Here is a 17341-nt window from a genome sequence, read left to right on the forward strand (position 1 = left end):
TGCTGGTGCATGCGGCGGAGCGTCCTCCAGCTCCTCTCAGCTTTGCAGTGCTGCCAGCTGTACTGCCTTACAGGAGGGAGACACACTCTTCTGATTCAAGACCTTTGGGGAATAAATGTGATGAGAAAATTGGACCCTTTTTTTTCCACAATGTCTGTCCTGGCAGTATTTTAATCCCTTCTTCATTTCTGAACTTCTGTTGGCATACGGAGAGCAACAAAAAGAAAAGATGGAGCAGGCTTTGCGTGTGGCGGACCTATTTCTAGGTTTGTCTGCAAGGCTGTTTGAGTTCACCTCTCACGTTAGGCTCAGCACTATGCCATATGGCACGGCCTGCCATGGACATCAACAAAGCTACGCTGAAGCCAGTATTTTTCACAGCGGAAACCTGGATCCCAGATCTGATAGATGTTTTAAATGCACATATTAAGTCCAGCCCCATTCAACAAGCTACCTGCTTCCACCCCACCAAAACCAGCGGGTGCTTTTAGTGGTGTCCTGCCTCAAGGTTTAACCATGGAGGTTTATCTGGGAACCTGAGACATGTTTACATGTTTTTGGTTAGTGTGACACTAAGCGTGACTGCATGAATGCTGCTCCAGTTCTACTTTAGGCACAAAATTAAGAGGCCATGTCAGCATAACAGAACATAATCAGAGGCTAATGACCTCTTGCTGCTACGTTCAAGCTGAGGGGAAGCCATGATGTTTGGTTTTAAAGCTGAATGCTGTTTTTTTGAACTGTGTTCTATTAGGGTGCCTTGTGCCACATAAATCAAATGGCTACCATGAAAGCAAACTTCTTATCCAAAACCTCTGCGCCTTGTGGCTTTGCTTTTCTGAGGCATTCTTCATATAAGAGGGTTTTATTGTTGTTGTTGCTGTTGTTGTTGTTGTTGTTGTTGTTGTTGTTGTTATTTGCTCAGTTAGATACAAGTTTAGTCACAACACATTACAGCCCTTTGGATTAGCTTTTGCTCTTACTGTCTGAGCTTTGATTTATTCACTAGAATAAGGGCTAGCTTGACTCGTATGTATTTCACTACAGGTGATACCAGGTGAACAACTGTGTACAGAAAGGCCAGCATATGATGAAGAGACTTCAGAGCCAGCACTAACAACTGTACAGAAACAAAGTGCTTAGAGAGAGACGAGGACTTGGTCATATGTTTTGTTGCGTGGGAGTTCAAAATAGGGGGGGGAAAAGTAGAAAAACAAGAGTTTGGGTGCAAAATACAGGCCCCTGCCCAGCACAGCCGCAGATAGGCACCGAGCTTTGTCCTTCATGGGCTCGCTGGAGTTGCTGGAACTAATTGGTATAGGAAAAGCAAGCAAGCTTTGAAGGCTTTCAGGACTTGAGGCAATGAGTGTCCCCCAACTTCTTATCTCACAGATCACATTTCAATACATCATGGAGCCATTCTCTCCCGCTTTCACTCCAAACCACCCTTTTGGCTACAGCTGCAGTGGGAAAGGATGAGGAAACTGTTTAATGTACTGTATCATTGGGAACAAGAGGAGCTGGCGCTTTGTTTCTTGCCAGGCTCTCCTGGGTCAGGAAGAGATCATCACAGGCTCATCGGCCAGGCTGGGGGAGCTGCAGGACCCTGGCTGATGCAGATAGCTCTTAACGTTTGGCTGGTGGGGATAGTAAAATGATATTTATGTATGTTGTCTTGAGAATCACAGAGCTAAATAAATGTGACAGCTTTCATTTGACAACCCCAACCTTGCTGCTGTCGCTCATGGTTTTTCTTTTTGCCACATAACATGAAATCACTGTCAGTTTGATAGTATACAGCAGTGTTTCCGAAGCACAAAGGTTAGGGGGTTGGTAGGTGCGTTAGAATTATTTACGTTTGCTATGCATAGAATGGCACTTGGGGAGCAAGGCAGGCTGCCAAGAAGGAGAGGAATCGGGGCTGTCTGGTTGCTCTCTTGTGTATCTCCATGCTGGATTGTCAGGGTAGGATTTATAAAAATGGCTTCAAAACAGTATCATCTTTCCTCAAATGGACGTGCCCCCGTCTGTTGCAGTGAATGCCATTATTGCTATTCTCACGACGAAGTGTCTATCAATCTCTACTTTGTTTATAAACAAATCTGCCTGCCCTGCATAAGAAATGGATAGGCTAAGGAAAAATACCATTACCAAAGGAATAAGTTAATTATATTTCAGGATCTCAGCAGGGAATGCTATCTCAGAGTATTCAGTAAGATCTGACCAGTGGAGTTATAATTAAAAAATGTCCCCAGGGAGGGAGGAACTTGTAAATTATTTACTGTAAGGGGCTTTTCCAGGCTCTTTTAGTTTAATTACACACTCTGAAAGAGAAAGGCCTCGGAAACAAATTAACTAAGAGGTTGAAATGGCTTTGTTAAAATCATGTTCACGGCTAAGCAAGTGGAAGACTGTGAGCAAGGATCAAATATAGGACAAATCTTGAAGCTGGCATTACTTGTGGTTTAAAAGTCATGGAAAGCACCAAAATGTCCATGCATAGAAAATGCAAGCACTGGTTTTGTCCAGTATTCCCACTGGCTTCGGAAGACTTTGTAGTCCAGGTCTGACAGTGCCGCTTGTCCTCATGGCCATTTGCTTTTTGGGGAGAGGAACTGACTTTTGTGGGCTTTTTGATAGGGTACGGATGAAGTCCTAGCAGAGGGGGATGAAAGATTAGAGGTGATGGAGAGGCAGAATAAGATGTTGGGACGGTACGAATTTTCCATCACTCTCACATCACCTATGGCATTTTGGCTCAAAACATCCTGGTTAACCCTCAGTGGCAGGTGGGCTGAATGTGGCCCTTGGTGCTGAGAGCCAGGCACCCGTGCTATTAGAGGTTGTGTGCTTTTCAAATGCAGGGGTGAAACCTGACTTGCTAGCCCTCCCATGTCAAACACGGCTTAAGCGTTTGCTACCAAAGTTGGCCCCTGGAGCTGGCCTTTGCTGGAAGACAGCTGGTGTGATCGCTGGTGAGATGTGGAGAATGGAAGTCAAGAGGCCAGAGCAATCCCCTTGTCTCAACAACTGACTCATTGCTTGGCAGAGAGGGAGGCATTATCTAATATCTGTTTGCTAAGGAATAAGGCAGCCAGGAATACTATATCTGCCTGCCTGTTGATGCCAAATTTTATGTCTGTAATGGCCTTTCAGATGCCGTTGTCCCTGCATTTATTTCTTGCTGAAAAAACCCACATCTGCTATGGCACCCTTACCAAGGCGCCAACTGGCTGAGCAGAGCAGGGACTGCTGGTGCCTACGTGCTTGTTAGCCCATATACATGCATATAGTGTTTCTTTTTTCCTCGAGTCTTCTTTTTCTTTCAAATTTATTGCACTTACATGTCTTGCGTAGATGGAGACTGCCCCAGAGTTAACACTCTCTCTACCCCCTGCATGTGTACAGTCTTCAACACATGGCATTTGATTATAGCCTGAGGGTATGTTACCACGTCCTAAACAATAAGCTCTCCACCTTCAGGCAAACTAGCTGAAAATCCGCAGATGAAAGCTCTTTAGTCATTCATCAGGCAGATGAGATCTCTGCTTTTATTTTGTTATAGTGTAAATCTGCTGCTTAGTTTTCTAGTCTCTCTGAAAACTACTGAATCATAAAAATGCTTGTAGCAAATGCCAGCTTGTCTGTCACCAGAATAATACATTAAATGGCTTATCAACTCCAAGAGAAGACTACAATACTTTTGAGATTATTTGGATATATCGTTAGGGAACAAAATATGTTGACAGCTTCAGAATTGTCTTGATCAGGAGATTTTATTTTGTATTTTACTATAGCGTATCCAGTAGTACTTGGGGAGGAAAGAGAAGATGTCCCTAAATTTCTGCAAATGTAGCTCATCGATGGGGAAAACCACAGAAGAAGAGTGGAGTAGAACATAAATGTAAAACGAAGGACTGTTCTTGAAAGGGCAGAACTATAAGGTTTGAATAGTCTCAGCAGAAGTATTGCCATTTAATTATTAGGAGTAGTGAGTCCATATTAACCCTTATGGAAAAGCACTATAGACTATAATAAAGCTGAATACTTTTCTATAGCCTTTTGTTATAACCTTGTCAAATTTAATAAAAAATTACTAATAAAGAAATTCTATTAGAATGGCTAAAAAAATTACTGGAAAGGATCATTTCCTATTAAATAGTTTAGATTCATAGAGTGATTGTTATTAGACCATATTAAAATGTGTATGACTTTTTCATTCTGAATACAGCTGGAAAATGTAATTACAGATAAACGATGAAGGGCCTTTGCTATTGTTGCCTTGCCCGTGAGCGAGCTTCCCTGGCTGGTTTTCTATCGCTGCTGTCCTGCACGCCCGGGGTAAGTCGGAGTGGGGCCAGGGACTGCCTGAGACTAACTCAGGCAGGACAAGGCAGGGGTGAGATGGTCTCACGTATATACTTTGGCTGGAGTAAGATAATATGGGGTATAACGAGAGTAGGGGAGGCAGGTAGCATCTCTGGCCACGCTGGTTGAGGGAATCGGTCCAGAAGTCTCATCTGGCAGAGGAAATTACCTTCAAGTCGTGCTAGCTGATTGCAAACCCCTGCTTCGGGTGCCCTGACGGTGAAGAGCAAGGCTGCCAACCCTTACCAGCTGCAAGGGCTTTTGCTTCCCCAGGGCTGGCCCCAGAGGGTAGCTTGCTCCCTCCAGCCCTCCCGGAGAGCGGTGGGAATCTCTTCTGCGGGAGGTCCCCGAGGCTCGTGCAGCTCCGTGTCCAAGGTGGCACGTCAGGCGGGGATGCCAAGACAGAAGGAAACTGCTCCATTTTATCTCTTTAAGGTCTGTAGTAGGGTCAGGCTGTGCAGAGGCTCTGACAGCTGCAGAGGCCAGACTTTGCTGTTCAATCTTAGAGGTTTTGCATCATTTCTGGTGTGGGGAAGGTCCGCGGTCCCCTGGGAACATCCCTCTTGGAGCCCACCAGCCCTTTAATACAGTTTGGGGAAAGAGTAAAAAACATATCAAGAAAAAGCAGGTAAATTTAAGAGGAAGCAGGCACTGAGGTGGGAATTTGGGGAGGTTTAGATACAATCAAATCACACTGGAAAAAGGGAAAAAGAGATTACCCTCCGTGAGGTGAATTGCAGTGACTTGGTGGGAGACGAAAGGGTTTAGCTCAGACTTCAGCAGTTTTGCAGCCACCCTCCTGGGGACACCTTGCAAGAGTCAGCGGCCAGATGCAAACTACTCTTTTACAACCGTGATAAACACTTTGCAAAGGCTAAAAAAGCAACTTCCACTTTACAAGAGCTAAAAAAGCAACTTCGCAGCTCGTTAGCTGGGAGAGACTCGCTTGCCTGAGACTTTGGCTGCCTAAACTGGTAGGACTTTAATAGGCTTCACCTGCTGTAATGCTACCGGACGCGCTGCTGTCTCCCTAACATGAAACGCTCACGTATGAACACTGTTGTTATAATAAATTAAGAGTAGCGGGAAAGGCCCTGGAAGTTAGTCATAAATCTGCTGGTAAGCGCCAGCGAGCAGCAGGGGCTCGGCTGTACATCATTAATAAAGATGTTGAAGAGGTGCAGGCGGCGTGTTGCTGTGGATATTGTTACTCAGGTCTCCACCACAGCAGAGCTGAGATTTGATACGCACAGGACAATCAGTCAAAAACTCTCTGCTGTTGTAAAAATGATGCAGGTTACTGTTGGTAAAAGCTGTTGTTGGCAGCGAGGTTATTGTTTTGCTTTTATTTAAAGAAAGAAAAATAGTCCAACACCGTTCTTCAACATAATACAAATTCCTGAAGAAATTCCCCAGCTTGTTGAACAGTGCTGCGAACACTTTTACATAATTTGCACCAAAATTAAAGTGAGGTTTAAAGCTCTTTAAGGCACTGGTCTTGGCTTTGTAAGCACAGTCTCCAGCACAACATGTCTCTGGCTGGGATTAGTACCAGCACAATGCAGGTTATTAAAGTGGGAGAATAAAGAGGCAAGAGGAGGGTATTTTCGTGCAAGAGGTTTAAATCTGGTTTTGAGTAAGGGCTGTGGAGCAGCAGCAGGACCAGTCAGGCTATTTTCTCACCACTTGAATAGTTCAAAACACAGCCTGGATATATAATTTTATGGCTTTGCCTCTGTTTTCCCTGATGGGTACCCAGATTTTTGGAATAACAGTGTCGTCCTTCAGCGTTTGTAGAACACTCTATGGTGGGTGGACAGAAGCCGTAAGGGGTACGGGCGGGTGTCTTGCTCAGTGTGGCACCCAGAAAGGAAATGTTATTCTCTTGGGTCAGGAGGGAGAGGATTGCAGCCGTGCGGGCATCGTGGCAGGGGAATGAGAAGCTGCAAGGGTGAATGGCCGGGGAGGAGGGAAGGGACAAGCTCTGCATCGGGGGCTGTCACAGACTCATCTCCTGTCAATCGGGAGACTTTATATACAGAGCCATGGGGAACACAAGTATTTGTGGATTTTTGGGGGAAAACAGAATGTAAATTAGATTTTAAAGCAAGCGTTTGACTAAAATTAGAAGCCATGGGCCTGGTATGCTGTAGGCTGTGTCAGGAGAAGTGACTAATTGCAAGTGAATTTCCACCCCGCTTGATTATTGTTGTGACACACAGATCATTAGCATGATGGTCTAAACATGAAACAAATTGTTTAAATATTAAACTGTCAAGTCCTTCCTCTGATCTCTAAATCACTACCTAAAGTAGGGGGGATGTGTGTGTAAAAAATGAGGTTTGGGCTCTGCCGCTGTCTGATGCCGCGTTGCTCCCCGTCAGCATGGCGACTGCTGCCAGGAGGCTGCGAAATGGCATTTTCAATCATCTGCTTTGTTTGCAGATGTATTTAATAACTGATCACACACGCTTTCTTCTGCAAGCTCTCACGCAGGCACGGAACCTGCTGCCTCCCCTGTGCCTCCCTCTCCCCCGGGTCACCGGCATGACTGGCCCTGCCCAGAGATTTGGGGCGTTTGGAGCAAGGGAGATGGGGACCTTCTGCTGCGGATCCAAGTGGGAACTGTCCAGTGGTGAACACTGACAGTGTCCGACTGCCGTACCGGCACAACGGGGCGGCCAGGGAGGAGCTCCTCGTATTCCCGCAGGTCGTGCAGGAGCTGGTTGTCCTGGAAAAAGAGCTTTGGAGCAGCTACAGACAACTTCTGTGCTTCCAGGTAAAACGTCTCCTTTCCTCCTGGATCTGCAAGATCCATGGGTTTGGGAAGATGCCCTAACTGCCAGTTCACGCACTTTCAAACCTCTGCCTCCAGGTAGAGGAGGAGGCCCCCACAGACAGCCCTGCTCCTGATGCAGGAGGAGGAAGGGTGAGCAAGCTCTACACTGTTTTCCCATTTTCTTAGTCCTTAGCCCATGGAACAACACAAACATCCCCTTGGTGTTCAAAATACAGTAATGCACTTCCCAGAGAGGAAGAATTTGGTTGTATCTGAGCAGCCTGCTTCTTTGCAAGTTGTCCGCAATGCTGTTGCTCCGTGAGATGACTTTTGTTCAGTGTCACCTTAAAGATGGGACAAGAGAGGTGTAAGCACACTAAACTCCCATCATTTACAGTTCTGCCCTGTTGAATTTTATTTCTCAAATAGCTGTTGTGCCCTGCAAAAGGTGCTGTGCAAAAAAGACCCGGTATAGAAACTTTTTTGCAAGAGAACAATGCTGTTGGGAGAAAAATACATGCATATTAATGACATTCAACCAAGGGATTATTAAAGGTAATGAGCCCAGGACACTTATTTAGGAAACTATTTGTTTAAGGAGGAAACTCTAACAGCTTTGGCTTCGTGGTTTCCTTCCTGCGTAATACATAAGAGCGCAGGAAGCCAGCTCTTGAATTCATGGGTCGTAACCCTATCTGCTGAAGAGCTTGAGTAGGACCGATTTAAAATGAGTCCTGGTACTGTTCTGCCTTTCCCCAAGAGCACAGCAAAATTAATCCACCGCTAAAGTTTCTCTCTGTCTGGAGCTACAAAATACAAATAGAAAGTGAAATTTGTGCCGATAATTACTTTGACAGCCGTCACATGTGCATGTTGTAAAGGATCAGCACAGACACAGCTTCCAATATGACGATAGCCCATGGTAATAGCTATGATTAAGAGGAAGCTAATTAGAATGCATTACACATTCAGTCCCCACAGTTCACTGTTCTTTAAGCAAATTTGCATTTGGGAAGAGAGCCTTATTTTTAATATACATGGATATATTGTCTTGCCTGCAGGCTTCCATTGACTTACACCATAGCCGTTTGTACCAAGGCATTTTCTTCGGTAGCTCACCAAATATAGCAACTTTCTTTAACACAGCAACAAAACTCAGAAAAAGTTCTCCTTACAGACAAGGATGTACAAAAATACCAAGCAATACTTAGCAGGAAAAGAGATTTTAAAGGTTACCGAAGGAATTTTGTCCAATGCTACTTTTTTAGAATTGCCTCTAACGCTACCTGCTGTCAGTGTAATATGTAGAATAATGGAGTGAGGATGAGTAGATCTGTTTCTTACACACACATCCCAAAACCAGGCTCGGAATGAGTTAGAAGCTTTTGAACAGTACTTTGATTTCTAAGTCACGTAAGTATTTGCAATTTTACCCAGTATCGAGTTGCACATGCAAACAGACTAGTTTCAGGCAGCACAAACATATTCAAATTCTTTTGTGCTGGAGGTATTAATCCACATATGGTTATTCAATTACTATCAGAACAAACTGTGCAACTGCACTAGAATCAGATAAAAATATGCAAAGCAGGTAGCTTGAGGCTCATTTATACTAAAATTCCTCTAGCTGTTTGAAAGACTTTGTAATGTCAGTATACTCCCACCTGAGTATATTCTTTATTGTGAGCATTGTAAAGTGGCCTTCTTGGATGAAAAAGTTGGATCTGAATATATTCACTTCAAGGATGCAGGGTTTTTTTTCTCTTAAGTAAAAAATGACAAAAGAGGGAAAGTAACCTGATTATTTTCTTTCTTTGAAGAAATTATGGAGTTTATAGAGTGAGAATTTGTGAAAAATAAATTAAAACCTGGATTATCCCTTTCTTATTTTCTCCTGCTCATCTTTTATCCTTTCTTGTCCTTGTCGTCATTCCCCCCTCTCCCCACCTACGTTATCATCCTTGCTATCCTTATCAGCATTATTACTTTTGTTGGCATCCAATTCAAAAGCCTGCCATCCCATCACGAGTTTATATTTTCAGATGCAGGGCGGAGGTTTTGGATAGACTCCCACCTTTTGGGGGCCCATGGGGACGCATGGGAAAAAAAAGCAGATAAGAACAGTAAGTCTATAAATCTCCACGTCTATAAATCTTAAAATGGATTCCTGATGACAGTGACTCTTTAATGGAAAGAGTGACAGTCCATGTAGATGAAAGGCAGTGTAATTCATGGAGGCCATTAAATTTGAGAGGCTCTCATTCGTCTTTCAATGTTATGTGTCGATTTCTGGGAGATTATCCTCTGGGGAGAGATGTGCCCTACTCATCAGGGCCTGAAAAGCGCCTGTGTTTATTTGTCCGGCATTTGCCGTGGTGGGTAATATATTTGCTCCTCCTGCACCAGGGAGGAAAACCCGCAGCGCTGGTAGGGGATGGAGGAGAGGACGCCCAACTGGCTGCCCTGCTCGTGACGTGTGAAAGCCTCCTGGTTGCACCCACTGTGTTTTTAGGGTTAAAAGTGTCCAGAAACCCATCACAGGGCAGCAGGACACCCATGGCCAAGTTCTGTACATCTGTTGATCAGCTGGGATGTGGCTGTGCCCAGACAACCCCTTCACAGCGTGGCATGACTATGGCAGGACAGGGGTCACCTTCACTGCATGGGACACGATGGTGGGGCTGTTTTCTGGGAGCTCCTCTGCCGCTGCTTTGCAACGGGACTGAGGTCTTGGCTGAGAGGTCAAGCCACTACAGAAATATACACCCAGCAAAAGCAGTTTGTGGTTTATAAATACTAATGCATCAGAGTAAGAGTCCAGAACAGCGAGCAGGCACCGGGGGGATTCACATCTAAAAGCACTCGCTTTGCCAAGGTTGCGTTCCTTCATTTTGATCACGGATTACAAAGTTACCGTGCAACGTGTTCCCATGGGAAGCTAAAGGCCAGCTGAGTTTCATCAAGAAATGAGTTGCTTCTTTGACTCCGAAGAGGCCGGGAACAGGATGGTTTCACTCCACGGAGCGGGAGGATTTACTGTAACACAGTCATTTCATGGAGGTGATTGACTGTTACTGCTACCTGCGACAGCCTGAAATCTGTTGCCTTTGCGTCCTTGCTGTTAGTACAATTGTTCATTCAGGGACTGAGACGCAGCGCATCCAATTCCTCCCCGTGCAAGTGGATGCGATCCCCATCAAAATCAATTGACTGAAGTCAGACCCTGCATCTTCAGTTGCTAAGGAAAGAAAAATCAGTGTTGCTCATGAGAAGACCGCTGGTGCAGAAAGTCACTTAGCACTAGCAGCTGCTTTATGGCAGCAGAGCCTGGCGGAGGAGATTCAGAGACGTGATCAGAGGCTGGAGCAGGATCCTATATTACGGAGGAGTCCTGGGGACATGGATGGGAGGAAACCTTGAGTAGAGGGTTGCTCCTTGACAGTGTGTGGAAAATTCCCATTCGATTCTGAAGGAAAATACGTGTGTGTTACTTATTTGTTTACTTATTTGTACAGCTAGAAAGATCAAGGACATTGCTGTCAGTCTACAGAGATCTGGATCCATACCCTCTCGCTGCAGCCAGGGAGCTGACAGGGGCTCCAGTGCTCTAAATTACTTATTAGCTAATTGGCTAATTACTGTTACTTATTAGCTTATTAATATTAGCTAATTAGCCCCTGGCTGGCCATTGCAACAGCCCCATCCTGCCCATGCCCTGCAGAGATGAAGACTTGCTTGCTCCCAGGTCTGTATTCAGCCCAGGTCAGCAGTGGCAACCTAAAATTGCTGCCCTTTCCTATAGAAAGCGGGTGGGTTGGTCTCACCCTGAACACTGGTGCGTAGTACCTTTGTCACAACGCCCCGCTCGCGTTTCGGCAGCCTTGCTGTTGTTTTGGGGATGAGTCACAGGAGACTGCGCTATCTGGTCGGGTCTAGGAGAGGCTCAGTTTCGGTGCTGAGTCACTGGCAAGGCGGTGTGGGCAGCCTGGTATTGTGCCTCTTGTTTTATAAAGGACTTTTGCTTGTTTTTGCCCATCTAAAAGGTCATGCATCCCTATGCGTCCCCTTATTGATGTTCCTCCAGCACATCTAGCCAAGGATGGGTTTGCTGGTTCGTGGTCCTCACTGTTTAACATGAGGGTTTCGTCACGGTGCATAACCCTCATCCACATTGTGGCTGCCTCCAGCCTGGCTCTGACACCAAGACAGATTCCACTTTTTCCAAATAAAACCAATATTGTTGTTGTTATGTATTATTTATACTGTGGAAAAATATCGAGAGGAAAAAGTGGGAAAAATTAGCTCATTCTTTCTAGAATCTGCGAGCAGCTGAAAGACAAAGAATACAGAATTAAAAAACAAAAAACAAACCTCAGCTAATTTTGGAGCATGTTTCATCTTCACAAGAGCCACTCATTTTGTAGCTAATTCTTTGTAAACCTTTTTTCCTTTTGTTGCAAGTTTGGTATAATTTTACATTATTCCAAGTTCAATGGAAGGAAAAAAGGGAGAGATGGTTTGAATTATTCCCCATCCCCCAAGAAAAACTTGGGTTTGAAGATCACTTCTAATATGCAAGGATCCAGCCAAGGACACCCTTGCTAATGTTTCAAAATGCAGCATCGTGCCCCTTCAAAGTATTAAAAGCTGCTTGGATTTTGACTGAACGTGTAACCCTGTATTAAACTTCTAATGGCTAACGAGACAGAACTTGGTTATGAAGACTAGAATATAGAAAATATAAATCAGCAGCCTGGAATGAACACTCATCCTCTTTTACTTTCATTAAATCCTTTTTAAACTAACTTTACCATTTATCTTTCATGAGATTTTCATTACTTTCCCATCCATTGAGGACAAGATGGGACAGTCAGTTTTATTGTTCATTTGTCTAATCTTCTCTTCACTGTGGGTTATTCAGGCATTTGAGTGTGATATTTCACTGCCAGCCCAAGCTCGTGTTTTAATCTGTGCTGTCCCTTCTCCTCCCTCTCTACTCTGCCTTTCGTGCAGGTGGAAGGACAAAATAGGCAACTTTGGAAAAAAAAAAAATCCCTTGCAGTGTTGTTCTAAGCTGGAAATGATAAAAATGGCTTTTGTCAGCCCTGTTTCCCTCTAGACATTTGCATCCTTAGTCCATATAGATTTTTCCTAGCTTGGAGTGATCTACTAGTTCTCCTTTCCAAAGACGTAAAGCTACTGCTCTGGACGTCCCTTAGGTTACCGTTCGTGCACGGTTCGTAAGAAAGGTGAAGCTGTGTACGTCCAGCGGTGTTTCACTGGCTAAATCCTTCTTACCCCATTTGGGCAAAAAGTTGCATGAGTTACGTGGGGATTATCTTGTGTGAATAAAGGAGCAAGGTCTGATTCAGTAACCTCAATGAGATTTCTGACTTTGGCTAAACTATAAATCTTTAATTTTGTTCATGCATACCTATGAAACCCCTCGCAGTGACGGCTCCTGTTATCTAGAAAACATCTGAAGGACCATGTCATGGTTTAACCTCAGTCGGCAACTGAGCACCCCGCAGCCGCTCGCTCACTGCCCCCCACCCGGTGGGATGGGGGAGAGAATTGGAAGAGCACAAGTGAGAAAAACTCGTGGGTTGAGATAAAAAACAGTTTAATAATTGAAATAAAATTATAATAATAATAATATGATAATAATAATAATAATACACAAAGCAAGTGATGCACAGTGCAATTGCTCACCACCCGCCGACCGATGCCCAGCCAGTCCCCGAGCAGCGGCCCCCCCCGGCCAGCTTTCCCCAGTTTATGTACTGCGCATGACGTCCCATGGTGTGGAATGTCCCTCTGGCCAGTTTGGCTGTGCCCCCTCCCAGCTTCTTGCGCACCCCCAGCCTTCTCAGTCGGTAGAGCATGGAAAACTAAAAAGTCCTTGGCTGGTGTAAGCATTACCTAGCAACAACTAAAACATCGGTGCGTTATCAACTTTGTTCTCATCCTAAATCCAAAGCACAGCACTGTACCAGCTACTAGGAAGGAAATTAGCTCTATCCCTGCCGAAACCAGGACAGACCATAACAGGGTTTATATAAGTCAGTTGTACAGTTATTTGTGGGGACTGCACTGTAGCTCTGCTGGAAATCATGGTAATTCTGCAGTTATTCATGTCAACGGAGTGATGTTATTCCCCGATCGCTCTGCAATTAACTTGTGCCACTGCCGTAGCCCAGGAATGGAGTAGGTAGGATACGTCGTTAACGAAAACTATGCGGTTTTTGAAGGGGTTGCCTTATGGCCACCAGCCCCCAAATAGCCATTCCCTTTAAGCAAGAGCTGGCTAAGCATCAGCAGTGAAGATCCATGGCTATTTTTTTGAAACAAAGCTCTGAGTTCGGCTCAGCGTTATTGATGGGGTCGCGTGTGCGGGAGTCTTACACCGAAGGGAAGAGTAATGGCATAAAGAGAGAGAATGGCAAATTGGCTGGGTGAGAAATTACCTGCATTCAGCCCCGCTGCGTGGAGCGCTTATGGCTGGGTAACCCCTTCGTGCTCGGGGCTGGCTGGGCGGGTAAGGCACAGCACACAGCCCTTCTGTAAAAATGCTGGAAAAGCCATTTTTAGTGAAAATGTGAATACTGATATTAGTTAAAAAGGCCAAGTCAAGGGGCACAGGTTGTTCCCTACGAGGCGGGGTTGGCTTGAGGGTGAAGGTTTGTTATTTGCGTCCTTAAGGGGTTTTATTAATTTTATTGAGGAACAGGCACCTGTGATTGAAGCGCAAAGAGGCGAAACCCATAGCCACGAGAAAGGCACGCAGGTCTCGGGAGCCGCTCTTCAGCCTGAGCGCTGCGGGAGAATTTACGGGTGATCGATCCCTTCATACGGAGCGAGTTGGTTAAAACAAAGCGTGGCAAGGAGGCTAGCTTTGCTGCAGGCGTTATTACCAGCAATAATTCCCTCACCTCCACGCCTGTCAGCCCCCTCCGCAATAACCAGCTGCCAGAGCAGAGTGGAGGAGAAGATGCTGAGCAGTGACGTGTGGCAGGGACAGCATGTCACGTCGGGGGCCTGGGGCACGGAAACAGGGACAGGCAGCTCCCGGCAGGAGTCTCGGCGGCTTCTTAAAGCCATTTCTGGGCGCTGGAGTAGACAGAAATAGGGTCACACAGCTGCAAGGAAAACAGATGATGGTGTTTCTATGAAAACAGATGTGCGTTCCCGATGTGTGCTGTTGTTTCTGTCTCAACAGCTGGATTGCGTCCTCGTTCCTATCGCTCGCTATTGCTGCACTGAGCTATCGCACATTTAATATGAGGCTTTTAATTCTTTTCATGGAAAGTCTTACCCGGTGACACATCTGCATGTGTTGGCATGGGTCTGGTTTCCATACAGAGATGCAGTGCTAGATGCCGATGAAGAAACCTGAGATGAAAGGCTCGGTCCCCTCAGGGACACCACACAGGCAAATGGGGTGCAGGCTCCTCAGTCCGGCGGACAAGGAATAATTCACTGCATTTTCAAGCTTGGCAGCTTGTTTCTTGTAATTCCTTGAGAGATAGTAATTAAATATCATCGCATTAGAACCAATATGTCCCAAGTAGAGAACAAACTCATAATTATGTAGCCATCACATTTAACAAACGAGCTGCTCATTAAAAATAGATGCAAAAGATTCAGTTAGATCTAATGCTGTATTAAGGATTTGCTGACATGCTGGCTTTATTTCCATTGGTTCTAGGCAATAATGAAACAGCTTTTCACAGTGACCCAAGAGGAATATGTTTCTTTTTTAAATACCCATTTCCTTCTTAATCTTAAAACTACTATTAAGCACCTTTTCCTTTAAGTAAAGAGGGGGGGGAAAAAAAAGGAGAGCTTTATTGTTTTCTAGCATTCCAGCTGGGTTTAGAGGCATAAAAGAATGAGGGAGCCCAATCTTTATTCTGTGTGCTACCTCTAATATAATTCAGAAGGACATAATAGGGAATCAAATCTCTGTAAGGATGATTAGTGAATGTACAGAAAAGGATGATTATTGAATGTACAGAATTTCTTCTAACTGTTATCTGCCTCTCCTATATGTGCACATCAGAAGCAGCCGTGTGATGGTCGCTTCCATCCAATTCTCCTGATGAAACCGTTGCCTTCGGTCCACCCTCCCCACCAGCCGGGCACTGGCTGCAGCTCCGACTTAAACTTAGCGATAGATCTTTCTCTCACAAACTGGTTTTATTTCAACCCTTGTCTGTGGCCCTGCCCCTTGTGTTTTGGAAGCACGTTACATTTTGCTGAGCGATCAGGATTACACTTGTTCCATCGCTGCTCTCCTTTCTCCGGAAAGGCTGCCCAGGGGACAGAGCTGTAAATTGCCTCCCAGCTCCGTCTTAATCCATCACCTGGACCAAGCAGCAGAGTCCTAGCAAAGACTGAAATAAAATCAACTTTGCTTTTTCCCTGAATCTCTCACCTCGCTTGCAATACAGATGCTGCCAACTTCTCGTTATGTGTGGGCAGATTATCCAGTTGCGAATGAACCGTGTTACACCAAAAATAAACCACTTTTATTCCCGTCGTTAACCTTTTTCTACATCGTCACTCCAGTTGTCACTAAGATTAATACAGAAAATAAAGCATTTATTTTCACAATCTGATTTACACCGGTTTTGTTTGACTGTGCTTTACTTTATTTGGGTTAGTTCAGCTCCCTCCCCGAGTCTGGGTAATCACAAGTTGACTGACTATAGTGAGGAAAGACATATTAAAATTTATACTTATAAAGTAGCCTGATGCCGTGTCTGCTGTAGATGGCAAAATAGATTGGATTGATTGGGCATTTGTCTCTGAAACAGAGGGTGGTTTTGATGTATGTGCATAATTTGTAAGTGAATTTGCTTCTCCCTAGCACTGCTGCGGTTGATGCGGCGTAATTAAGAATTTCATCACCAATCTGAAAAGTGCCCTTTGTTTTAGCGTGTGGTTTGTTTTCACAGAGAAATCGCCTTCCGGGCACAACGTATTTGGAAACCCCAAGAATCCCAGTTGCTCTGGGATATTCGCTATGATCGAAATTTAAGGGCTGTGTGCTTATGAGTGATACCACAATGACTAATTTCTTGACTCCACCTTGCAAATTAATATATTGTAGCAAAGGGCACAAGCCTGAAAAGTTGTCCACATGGTATGTTAATCTACGAGAGATAGGAAAAAGGGAATATTTTAGGTAGCTTTTCAGTTCAACTTCAGCTCTTGCTACCGTGTCCAGTCGGAGCTATTTCACAGATAGCTGTGAAATCTCTCTTGCTTTTCAAGGTGTACTGTAATGTGGGAAATAACTTGGCAGTGCCGCTAGCACAGATCAGGGGATGGTGGTGGTGAGGTGGGATCGCTTTGCCAGCCTGGTGCCTGCTGTGTTTTTACGTTCTCAGGAAGATGCAGGCTCCTTCAGAAGCGTAACAGATGCTGATTTGGTCTGTAGTGCATATAAACTTGTGTTTTCAGGTGGAGAACTGCAGACTGGAAAGAAGCAGACTGTCAGTCTCTACTGAAACTTGAAGAACGTATTTTTTTCCACTTTTGCCCACATACTTTTCCCTAGCCAGCTCATTTGCCTTTTAAAAGATTTTTTTTTCAACTTTTTTCTTTTTTTTTTTTTTTTTTTTTTTTTTTCAAATGAGTAACAATTCCTTATGTGCCATTTTACTGTCATCTCCAGGAAGGACTTGCCATGAAAGGAGTGGAAGAAATCTATCTAAGCATTTCTTCTGATAAGGGGAAAATTGTGAACGTCCTTAGCTGAGCCACTGTTGGTGTTTCCCTTCACACCACTCTCTGTTCCGAAAGCTCTTGACCGGAGAAAAAAAAACATGTGAAAGGTTAGGTTTTCTTTACACTTATAGAACCTTTCATCCCCCAACGACTGAATTTATTTCATCTATAAAACAAGAGTCTTGAAGGATTCCACCCTCCTGTACGTGGGGTGGGTTGATTTGTATTCTGCTGCTGGTTTCTGTAAGATAACAAATACAGGAAGAGAACATCAATCCTGATTTCTTTTTTTCTTTATCTCCCCTCCATTCTCTGTTGTGCCACGACTGCTAATAGCATTCTGGTTTAGTGGCGGAGGTAATGAGATATGGATGCTGGATATTGTCTTTTTATACCTGTTGCACCTGTACGAATGCTGACTGCAAGCTTCCCTCCTCCTCTCCTGCGTCTCTCTGAATT

Source organism: Aptenodytes patagonicus, chromosome 10 (assembly GCF_965638725.1).
Source record: "Aptenodytes patagonicus chromosome 10, bAptPat1.pri.cur, whole genome shotgun sequence".
Classification (NCBI taxonomy): Eukaryota; Metazoa; Chordata; class Aves; order Sphenisciformes; family Spheniscidae; genus Aptenodytes; species Aptenodytes patagonicus.